Here is a 12,949-nt window from a genome sequence, read left to right as displayed (position 1 = left end):
CAGCCGTTGGGTACCAGCGCTTCTTCTTTCCTCTATGGAGGTTCAGCTCTAATCAATAGCGTACCTACTTCCTAACTAAAAAAATTGGATCTTTTCAAGATAAGCCCTGCCAAAAAGTTAACCCCTGCCACCCAAAAAAAATTATAAAAAAGAGGCGTGATCTGTAGAAAGTAAAGTGGGGGGGTGTTCCCCCCCCACCCCACCCCCGTCGGAGCCCTTAAAAAAATGGTCGACAGTTTATCCTATTTTTTTATAATGTTAAGTTTCATATCATCTTTTTTATAATCTTTTTTGGGTGCTCCAACGGGGAGGCGTGGGCGGGATCCCCCCCCCCCCCCCACTTTACTTTATACACATCGCGCCGTGTTGTGGGGCCGTTGTGCTGAGAACTTCACTGGTTAAGGTTGTGTGCGCTGGCAAAAGGTGGCGGGGCTTAACTTTCGGCGCATCCATTTTTTCCATTAGTGGCGGGGCTTATCTGGAAAAGATCCAAAAAATCAAAGGAAGCAAAACCCTATCACCCTGAAAAATATATTTGTTTCTTTACTTTATAACTAACTACCCATAGAAAAGAATGGATAATTGAAATTCCCTACATTTTTTCCACCCACGATGTATCTTAAACTATTCTCAAGCAACCCCAAACCAACCTGTCTTCCAGACTGATCACTCCCCAACTGCTCTCACTCTCTCTGTGGCAGTTTTAGAATCCAGACCAGCACTGCTCACTTCTACATGAGATCATCAGACCCTGATGCAGACCTCAGCATTCTAGAATAGACTTGTGGTGGAACATGTGAGCCCACCAAAAAATGACTGTCCTGCCCTCCCAGGTGGGCCTCACCGAAGGGCCACACCAAAGGACCCTTTGAGCGGCCCTATGAGTGGACTAAGTAGGACCAGCAGAGCTGATAGGCTGGTTCACATCGTGGCGGGATGCCCGTACAGTCACTAAAGGAGTCAAAACCCTCCTCTGCAGTCCTCAAAAATTAAAAAAAAACCAAAACATTTCTGCAGTCGTCTCAGCACAGTATCTCCATCAGATAACTCCAGACCCGCACACGAAAGGAGATTCCCATCTTGATCCCTCCTCATCACACCAGCTAGTGGCGCACAAGCCACATCTCCCAAAAGGGCACGCCCCTGACAACCCCAATCCTGCAACTAACGGTCTTGTTTTAAAAAGGCTGTTGCAGGATTCCTTCCACTAGCGGATGACCCTGAGGAGGACACCTACCAATCAGTTCCCATGGAGTCCATACCCTCTAAACCTCCTGAAAGGAACCCCTTCTCCCTCCAAGCACCAACCTTGAAAGTTTAAAGCTCCAGCCTCTCACCCCTTCTAACTTATGCTCTCTTTTACCACCTTCACCTAACCCTCTTTCCTCTTACAAACAGCTCCCACCTAACAAATACAATGAGGCCTCCCACGGCAAAACAAATGCACATTATTCTACTACTCTCCTTGCTTCTAACAAACTGGAAAGTAGCAGAGCACATCTTCCCAATCCAGTGGTGTAGTAAGGGGAGGTGAGGGGGGATGGACCGCCCTGGGCACCATGTTAGGAAGGATACCGCCCTTGCCTGCGGCCCACCACTCCAGTGCAAAAATCTAAACTTGTTTACTGCCGTACCATGGCCCCAACCCAGGAGAGCGACTCAACTCAATCGCTCCAGCACACGCGAAACCACCGTGGCCAAACATTATTAGTGGACTGGAGGCAGGGTAGGCATGAGGGGTGGGGGGAGAGAGAGCACATGTGCCCAACCAAGAAAAGAATATTTAGTGGACCGGAGGCAGGATAGCTGGGGGGAGGGGGGAGTCTCTGTTGAGTCTGCGCATGCACTCTTTCTCTCCCCCTCCCCAACCATGCCTCCCCTGCCTCCAGTCTACTAATAATGCTCGGTCTCAGAGGTTTCATGCTTGTCAGAGCAAGCAAAACAAGTTTCTCTCCTGGGGCGTATTGGAAGGGGGAAGGGGGAGAATTTTCAGGAGCCATTAAAGAAGCCGCTCAGCATTGAGGAGCAGTGCCAAATTGCGCACCTGCTCGTGCAGCTCAGCGGCCAAAAACACTCACGGCAGCCAGTTAACAGTGGAGCAGGAACTTGGAAAGTTCGCTCCTGCCCGCTGCACCTCCACCTGCAATCGGCAGTAGAGGTATGAGGGTAGGACAGGGAGGGCAGCAGGGTGCAGAGCCTGGGAGGGAAGGAGGGTGCAAAGTCTGACAGGGAAGGGAGGGAAGGAAGGGGGCTGGGTGCAATGCCTGACAGGGGAGTGAGGGAAAGGTGCTGGTTGTAGTGCCTGACAGGGGAAGGGTTAGGGTTAGGGAAGGAAGGGTGCTTGGTGCAGAGCCTGACAGGGGAGGGAGGGAGAAAGGGAAGGAAGGGTGCTGGGTGCAGAGTCTAACAGGGGAGAGAGGGAAGGAAGGAATGGGGCTGGGTGCAATGCCTGACGAGGGAGGACAGGGTGCTGGGTGCAGTGCCTGGCAGAAAGGGAGCTGGGTGCAGAGCATGACAAGGCAGGGCACTTGAATATTAAGCTGCACGACTTATAATCGAGTCAATCATTTTTCCTCCTTTTTTGGGGGAAAAAGGGGGGTCTCAACTTATATTCGGATCGACTTGTATTCGCGTATATATAGTGCTGGTAACAACGTCTGATTACAAAACCCTCTGAAGGGAAATAAAAACCCTGCTATTCAAAAAATTTGTCAAGGCAAACTAATGCAGTACCTCAATTATCTCTTATCTTATAATCAGTACCTAACCCTGTATCTTTCCTGGTAATGTCCAGCTTACTTCTTTTGTAATCCACCTAGAACTGCAAGGTAAAGGCAGAATATAAGTCACTAATGTGATGTAATGTAATAGGTGACACCTGCAGGCATAAGAGCTATTGGGGTGGTAGACAGGTGGGGAAAGTAGGTATGGGGATTATGGTGAGATGTGTACCTGGCTCCCTTAATGTGAAGTATACAGTATTTCCCAACTTATTTGAAGCCCACTGCTCTCACCCCTCCTATTGTTTTTTTTTTCCCCTTACTTCTCTTATTTACTACCATGTTTCCCCGATGATAAGGCAGGGCCATCAAATAAGACAGCCCCCCCTTTTTAGAAAAAAATGTAAAATAAGGCACCCCCCCGCAAATAAGCCACCCACCGATACCTGCGCTTACCCGAATCGGGTGGTACGGTGGGTGACTCTATGTGGTCCCTCCGTCTACCGAATTTGCCTCCATGGCTGCGTGCCGCGCCTCATCATGAAGTGAAGAGGAGGAAGTGACAGGACTGCAGCGCGCGCACGTGACTCCGCGCCAGGAAACACAGGCAGCTTCCCTCATCCCTCCCTAACGGAGACTGCAGGAGTTTGTTCACGGCCAGAATATCAAAAAGTGAGACACGCAGACAGGTTCGTATTAAGTTTGTTGGATGAAAAATCGGTCGGTCGAAAAAACGGTCGGCAGAAAAATCGTACCGTGTATGGCCAGCTTTAGAATGGCTCAAAAAGCGGGAAGCTGATTGTGGTGCTTCATCATTGGCAGTCAATTTTGCATGATGTTTTTCCCCTAATTTTAACTCTTTTTTATTTTTTATTTATTTTTTCTATGTATCAAAAAATCTTTGAATAAATAAATATTTCAAAAACTCTTCACTTCTTGAGTGTCATAATATATGTTTTAAAATAGATAATACTTATCTCAGCCAAAAACCCAGGGAGTCAGACCCGATATGTTTCACAACCAAGTGTTTTTTCAAGGGTCTCCCAAGGGTGCCGCTGTCATCCGACTCCTTGGAGTCAAGTTATTAAGAGAGCACTTGCATTCAAGTCCTGTATTGATGATATTGATTTCTCAAAATACAATCTATCCAACATGATTGCAATGGATGAAACTGCAGTGTTTATGGGCCAATCATCTCAAACAACAATTGAACAGCGGGGTGCCTCCTCAGTGTACGTTCCCTCCACTGCTTACGAAAGTGCACGTGTTACCTGTATTTTGGCAATTCGTCTGGATGGCACCAAAGTCACACCTCTAATCATTTCTAAGGGCAAGAAGGAAAAGATTGAACGTGTTTCAGGAATTTTTGTTCTTGAAACTGAAAAAGCCTGGGCCACACAAGCAGTCATAAGAAAATGGGTCAATTTAATGCTTCCACTTGTTATGCGAGGGAGCCAAAGAGGTCTGCTAGTCTGGGATGCAGCCAGCACTCATCGCGCTAAAGATATGAAGTCATTTCTTCATGAAAGAAAAATAGATCAAGTAATGATTCCCGCAGGAATGACGGCCTATCTCTAGACTTTGGATATTGCAATCAACAAGCCATTCAAGGACAATCTGCGCATGGAAATTAACGACTACATTGAAAATAGAATGGAGAGAAATCAGCATGGAAACTTTGTGAAGCCTAAACTGCAAGAGGTTGTGACTTGGGTGAAGAATTCATGGGAGAAAATCACTGACAGTTGCATTGAACATGCGCTACGAGCAGGCTACCTTGATAAGAAGTACTCCTTTAAGGACAGTGCTGTTGCTAAACATGAGAGATTTGGTCACCAGATTCTAAAAGAAATCGAGTCAGAAGTAATTAACCTGGAAATTCAGAGTGGGGTTTGTTACGATGATGTTCCAGAAGATGATGACTTGGTTGTCATTGAATAAATATGTAAATGTACCGTACTATGCCATAGAACAGATTGTTGTATGGAAACAATAACACCGTTACAAGTTATGGATGCTCAATTTGTCTGGTTATGCTGGTTTGTAATGACAACTACCGTTATTACCATTATACTGTACCATATACAGGTAATAAAATTCTGTTTTTTTTCAACAATAACTGTGTACTGTAGTCTTCTTCATGGGTAAATAAGGCATCCCCCCGAAAATAAGCCCTAGAGCATATTTTGGCCTTCCAAAAAAAATAAGACAGTGTCTTACCATCGGGGAAACAGGGTATCAACAACTTGTATTTCTTTCCCCATTTTTTCCTTTTGGTTAATATGTTTTGTCAGGTTAGTCGTATTCGTTTGTTTTGTTTTCCCCAGAAATTTGTAATTTTATTGTTTTGCACATCGCTTAGAATTATGAATAAGCAATTAATCAAATTTATAATAAACTTGAAACTTACCCCACTGCTCTGCTGGTACAGTATGTCTGTGTGGCCAGTCTATTAAAAATACTGGCTCCTCCTACATGCAAATGGCTTGTTAAGGATGTTTTTAATTTGGATTTTTTTTTTTTTAATAATGAGAAAATTTTTTTTTTTATATCTACCTAAGAACATCAGAATTGCCATACTGGGTCAGAACAAAGTTCCATTTAGCAGCTCGATATCCTGTGTTCAACAGTGGCCAGATCATAGGTCTTTAAAGAATCTCAAGAATCAGGAAGATGCCTTGCTACTGACTCCCAGAATTAAGCAGCTTTATATGGCTCTGTAGTCTTTCTAACTGTGCCATGGTGAAATCTCGCAAGCAGTATGACTAAAGAATGGGTATGTGCTGGATTTACTCTCTGGAGGGAGGATGATAGCAATATCCGGGCTGCAGCCAGTGTTTGCAATGGAAAAAAAATGCCTTGGCCAAATTCCTAGGGCAGAAACCATATTTGTTCTCAAATGTACTGCAATCAAAACCAGTTGGCAATATATCATTGTGTAAGAATACAGGGCCAATTCTGTTCTTTATTTAATCTAGTTTTAGAGAAAACTGCCTGCTACTGCTGTAAGAGAAACCAGACCCCAGGACTTCAGGAAGTTTGGAGGGCACAAGAAGATTTACTTATCCAAATTTTTTATTTTTTTTTAAATTACGTATTTTTAAATGTATAATGCAGGTTCCTTGCTTATGGCCAGAGACTGTGGGGCTCATAATCAAAACTTTAAAACATCCAAAAATCCTAATAGCAGGGACATCCAAGTGCCGATAATCAAAAACAACTTTCTGGACGTGCACCCCTCAACCTCAAATTATGTCTTCTGGTTTTACCATTTTCCTTTCTCTGGAAAAGATTTTGTTCTACGTTAATACCTTTCAAGTATTTGAACGTCTGAATCATATTTCCCCTGTCCCTCCTTTCCTCTAAGGCAGGGGTGCCCACACTTTTTGGGCTTGCGAGCTACTTTTAAAATGACCAAGTCAAAATGATTTACCAACAATAAAATTTTTTAAAAAAAAAACAAAGCACACTGTACGCATAGAAAATGTTAATTATCATTCCTATTCCAGGGTTTTTCAAAGAGGTCAAAGCAGATGACTCTATGCACTATCACCTCAGTAACAACCATACAAAAATAGTCAAATATACCCCCTCCCTTTTTACTAAACCACGATAGCAGTTTTTACCGCAGGGAGCTGCGCTGAATGCCCAGCGCTGCTCTCGACGCTCATAGGCTCCCTGTGCTAAAAACCGCTATTGCGGTTTAGTAAAAGGGGACCACAGTGTAAAATATAGACAGCAGATATAAATTCAGACACATTATGATCACTAAATTTAAAATCAAATCATTTTTCTACCTTGTTGACTGGTGATTTCATGAGTCTTTGGTTGCACTTTCTTCTTATGACTGTGCATCCAATCTTTCTTCCCTTCTTTCAGCCTGTATGCTTCCTCTCCTCCAGACCTCATTCCCTCCCCCAACTTTTTCTTCCTCTCTCCCTGCCCTTTCTTTCTCTCTGACTCCCTTTCTTTTTTTTCTGTTTCTCTTCTTTCCTTCTGTCTCCCTACCTGCCCTTTTTCTTTCTTTCTCCCTGCCCTCCCCCAAGCCACTGCCACTGCCATCGGGGACCAGGACCCAAACTGCCACCAATAACAGGCCCGAAAGCCGACGCCAATAACAGGCCCGAAAGCTGATGCCACCCCAACCTCTCCCTGCTTCGGCCGACCAGCATCGCAATCGAGCTGTTGGGAGAAATGCTGCCGGGTCCTGCCTTCGCAGAAACAGAAAGTAGGAAGGTCCCGGCAGCAAGAAGAGCAAATGCTTCACTAACCTGTCTCCCGCCTTAGCCCATAGCGAACGCTTGCTTCAGGGCTCTCAACATGTGTGTGCCGGCTTCCCTTCTCCCCCTCCCCCCCCCCGGACATAACTTCCGGTTTCGGAGGGAAGAGAAGAGAAGCCGGCACGCACACTTTAGAGCCCGGAGCATAAGTTCGCTAAGGGCTGAAATCTCCAAGCCATTTTTTTAATGTTCTGCCGCGGCGGCAGCAGCTAAAAGGCCCTAGGGAGAATACTGAGGAAGGCTGATCGGCCCGGTAGATCAGGACGGCAACACTAGTCTATCACGGAGCCCGGGATGGGCACCGCGATTGACTCACGTTGCTTTCCTGAGCTACTGGTTGATCGCGATCGACGTATTGGGCACCCCTGCTCTAAGGTATCCATATTCAGGGCTTCCAGTCTCTCCTCATACGTCTTTCGGTGCAAACCTTCTATAATTCTCGTCGTCGTCCTCCGGACCGCTTCAAGCCTTTTTGTGTTCTTCGCCAGATATGGTCTCCAAAACTGAACACAATACTCCAAGTGGGTCTCACCAACGACCTGTACAGGGGCATAAACACCTTCGGTTCTTCTACTGGTTATGCCTCTCTTTATATAGCCCAGCATCTTTCTGGCAGCAGCCACCGCCTTGTCGCACTGTTTTTTCGCCTTTAGATCTTCAGACACTATCACCACAAGGTCCCTCTCCTTATCCGTGCATATCAGACTCTCACCTCCCAGCATATACAGCTCCTTCCGATTATTAATCCCCAAGTGCATTACTCTGCATTTCTTTGCATTGAATTTTAGTTGCCAGATATTAGACCATTCCTCTAACTTTTATAGATAAGACATATGGCTCCTTTTGCAAAGCCTTAACGCACAGAATAGCGCGCGCTAAATTGTCACGTGCGCTAGACGCTACCGCCTCCTTTTGAGCAGGCGGTAGATTTTCGGCTAGCGCATGCTAATCCAGTGCATGCATTAAAAATGCTAGCGCACCTTTGTAAAAGGAGCTCATAGTATGTTACATCACAATTAGGATCCAACCACTCTGGCATCAGTCCTTTACCCCACGATGAGTCCAATAAATTGTCCACGAGGTAGATGGTAATTGTTCTTTGAAAATTTCAACAATGTTTAAATAGCGTTTCATCACTGATATTGGCTTCAGCGGTGGCACTCAAATATTCTCATTGCACTACGATTTAAACATCCACCTCCTCATTAGCCTTCAACCTTTCTGTATAAATAATTTTTCTTTTTTTAAAAAAATTCTGTATTAATTTTCAAGCTTTGACAGTGTACTACAATTAATATAACTTTAACAGATTACATAAAATATGCCATATTACATACATTATTAAAGAAAACATCCATTTCCCCCTCCTCCCAATTATTAATATATTAAATCATATTATTTATTACAATATTATATTTAAATATTTTTGAACTCTTCCAAATACTTTTCCCTCCCCTCCCCCCACCCTTGATGTGTAAGGAAATCTAAGAAATAAAATATATATATCTATTATTGTATGTTAACAAATGCAGTCAATGGGCTCCAAACTTTATTAAATGTATTGCTAAGACCCAAGCATTCCGCATTCATTCTTTCATATTTATATGTATTACACACACTTGCCCACCAGAATGTGTAGTTAAGTCGGTCATAATATTTCCAGTTCCTTGTGATCTTTTGGATGGCTATTCCTGTCATGAGCAATAAAAGACAGCTCTTGTATTTATCCAAAACAGGCTTTACCTGTAACAACGTACCACAAATTATGGTTTCATAAGATAAAGGAATAGATGATTCAAGAATAATATTTGTCTGTCCCCAAATTGACCTCCAGAAATTAAGGGGTCCTTTTACAAAGGTGTGGTAATGGTTTAACGCGCGGAATACCCCACGTTAAACCGCCTGCCGCGCTAGTACCTAACGCCTCCATTGACAAGACGTTAGGATTTTAGGCTGCCGCGGGGGTTAGCACATGATGAAATGTCTGATGCGCTAACCCCTGTAGCGCGCCTTGATAAAAGGAGCCCTAAGTATCAATGGACAAAAATATAACATATGATCAAGAGTCCTAATATTAATATGAAGTTCAAACTGGGATGTCTCTGCTTCAAGGTATTATCCGGTCTAGCCCCTAAATATATAACAGACCTCTTCTCATTCCCAACCAACAGACATGAGAGAAGAGCACACCAGAAATTTGTTTCCCCACCAGCCAGAGGATGCAAATATAAGAGACACCATCAACAACTTCTATCGTACCAAGCAGCCTTATGGGGCAAAGACTTGGAAAAACTAATTACACACTCAAACAATTATGGTGAATTTAGGAAACACCTAAAAACATACCTGTTCTCGAAATACCTAGGTAACGAATCAGAACAATAGCCCCCATCGCAATCCCTCCCCAAATTAGATCTTGTAAACTGTTAACCTCTAATCTCTAACTATGAATGTTCCTCACAATTTATGGAATTTTTCTAATTCATCGTAAACCGCATGGAACTTCACGGTCCTGCAATATTACATTACATTACATTACATTAGTGATTTCTATTCCGCTTGTACCTTGCGGTTCAAAGCGGATTACATAAGAAGAAGCTGGACATTTCCAGGAGGGTACGTGACATTTAGGGTAAGACATAGTTACAGAATGAGTATAGACTTGGTAACATTGGATGAGAGCAGTTATATTACATTACATATCAAATCTTTTTCCAGGCGTTGTTAGGTAATAAATCGGTAGGAAGAATTAGGTTTTGGTTATTTTTTTGTTGTTGTTATTATTGTTATTGCTGCTACTATCAGATATTCACTGCTACACTCTGTAATTCGATGTCTGTGCAATTTATCTTCATTGTAAACCGCCTAGAAGTCGCAAGATTGTTGGTGGTATATAAGAATAAAGTTATTATTATTATTATATGACAATGCCAGCATCTATTAGACTTAGAATTATCTGTTTTTTCTAATCTAACTGGGGTCCAAAAAAATCCTATGTAATAAAAATAACCATTTTGTCTCATAGATACTGACGATGTATATTTCAACCTCCAAGTCCAAATTCGTGGCCATCGAGATACAGAAATGTACTGTTTTATCTCGATGCTCCAAATGTCTCTAAGACTATTTTATGGTTTTTTATTCAAGAATTGAGAAAATAATTTGTACCGCTGGGCAGCCTGATGTCCTGCTAGATCTGTTTGGTAGCAAAGGATGTGCAAGCTTTTTCTAACAATAATTTATGGATACCATTAACTGCATAAAAGCAAGTTTTAATGTAACCTGGCCTACTTTCTGAGGCCAAAATCCCAGCAAAATTTCTTAATAGTTGTGGCCGAGGACCTACTGCTATTTCTCCTCAGGAAAAAGACCAAAGCTGCATTTAAAAATGTACTTCACCCAAATATTTTTATAAATGGGTAAATTTAAATATAATAATTTAGACTCGTTAAGAATAAATGAAACAGTGTAATAAGCACTTAGATAAATATCTATAAGATTTGATAATCTAAAATAAAACAAAAATTGTGTTTCACAGCTTGCTTCTCTTACAGTTTAAAACAAATGCAAAGCACTTTCATCAACTAATAAAAGAGTTTATTTTCTTTTGGACAGGTTCTTCTCAAATTAGCAGCTGACTTCTTGCTAAAATTATCAGATAAGTTAACTTTCTACTATTTCTTCTGAATAAATTTTGTTTCAATTTAGTTTTAAAGCAATGTCTTAAAGAATTGATTCTTTGTGTGTTGTTGTTTTTTTTTTATTATTGTTTGTTTTTTTACAGGATTTTCAGGAGCTTCACATCATTTGGGAAAATATAGTCTTCTTTTCTATGGTGGTTACCAGGTTGGCATACTGTTGATTAAAGATCTTAATTGAAGATCTTTTTTTTTTATAAATTCTTTATTAATTTTCAAAACTACAACAGTGCAATACAATCAATGCAACTCATAGTAATACAATAAAAACACATTCATCTTTCTCATGTTCATAATCATCCTTCCCCACCCACCCATCCACCCAAACAATTATCATTCCGTATAACACAAACATATATTATCATAAATATCCTATCTATTCTGAATAATGATATATATCTTCACACCCATCCCAATTATAAATATTCAAAAATCAATTTATGACATAAAGAATCCTTAATTGAAGATCTAATGAAATCCTACTACTCTGACTTAAAAAACCTCAAAAATAGAATCCTACAGCCCTAAATCAAGGCTCAATAAATTTATTTTCTCTATTACAAAACAAATTTATTTTCTCTATTACAAAACAAATTTATTTTCTCTATTACCTTAAATTAAATCCCTCCCACAATTAAATAAGAACTTTTCGCAATATATAATTATCCTCAACAAATTCTGAAAAAGGTTCTGCAAGATATAAACAAACTCCGTCATAGCAGGGCAAAAGATATGTACAACTGACATCAGTCATTCAGATTTATCAGAAATAGAACTGATCCCAGTATTAAGTAATAAAAGCAGAAGTAACAAGAGTTTCCTTATATTCCCTCAGTCCTGTAAAAAGTCTTTAGTCACACACCAGCGCTCAAGGCAAATTACCAAATTCAAAAGTAGTACAATTAATCTGTCAATCACAGCTGACAAACCACAGATATTATTTCCACCTTCACCTCAGGTGAATATCAAAGATGGGATTTTCCCACAACAATCCCCTGATAAGCACAGAAACACTGCTGTCACAAAATTATTACAGCAGAACAAATCTCTAGCAATAAAAGAATAGGAATCTTCTTCAAAAACTATGGCCTCCTTTTACGAAACCGTGATAGCAGTTTCTAGTGCGGGAAGCCGCACTGAATGGCCCGCGCCGCTCCCGATGCTCATAGGAATTCTATGAGCCATTCAGCGCAGCTCTCTGCGCTAGAAACTGCTTTCGCAGTTTCATGAAAGAGGGGGTATGTCTTACCACAAAAAAAAAAATAGAATGAAAATCTAACTGTTGCTAAGTAACCAACTTTCAGAACTTTATTTAGTAACCCATAAACTATAACAGACCCATAAACAACTTCACATAACTGTCAAAATTACTTTAACATACAAAACTCCAGACCATTAGCACTAGAACTTAGACATCGAATAACCAACTTTATAGTAAATACGAAAAATCAACCTCAGAAATCAAGAATTTACTTCAAAAATTACCTTTCCATAAGGAACATCTCTCACGCACACTGTCCTGAACAAGGAACCCACCCATCTCTTCAAAATGACAGTTTAGAATCTCCACCTGCACTTTTGATTTCTTGCACGAGGGCAAACAAACCTGTGCAGAAAAACAACAGTACAAGCAAAGAAACCCCAAACTACATAAAATATCAAAAAGCAACACCAAAGTAAATATTTTAAAAACCATATTCTTAGCTTAGAAGACTTTCTTCATAATTTAAACTCCTTAAAATACTTCTTTTAATCTTCTGCTGCAGCTCCCATGTGCTGCAGCAACTCTCCGTCCACGAACCTGACATGGCAGCGTCTCCATGACAGTCTGGCGCTGACGCTCGCGTGCCAGGACACCCGCAATTAGAATAAAAACAAAAATACAACTGCGTTCAAACTGCGTGCAACATATCTTCGGGGGAGGCTCTCTGGAGCCTCTTCCCACTTCTCCGGAGCACCAGCTGAATCTTCAGTGGCTCAACGCCGCTAAAACTTGAATTTTAAAATTGGCCAGAAAACCCAAGCTGACAACTTCACCGTGCATGCGCCTCGCCAGTGATGTCATCCTCGTGCTTGCGGGATGACATCACTCACATGCACAGCAGCCCCAAGATCCGGCACCTCGTTGTCGCCAACACCCCAAAGGCTTTCTCCAGGCACAACTCCCGGTGGCACGATCTGCCACAAAAATAGGCCTCCTGAGCACTATTTCCTTGCTCCAAGCCCCCCCTCCTCTTCGGCCTTGACTCCG

The sequence above is a fragment of the Geotrypetes seraphini genome, chromosome 13, assembly GCF_902459505.1.
Source record: "Geotrypetes seraphini chromosome 13, aGeoSer1.1, whole genome shotgun sequence".
NCBI lineage: Eukaryota > Metazoa > Chordata > Amphibia > Gymnophiona > Dermophiidae > Geotrypetes > Geotrypetes seraphini.
Note: the sequence above shows the minus strand (reverse complement) of the source record.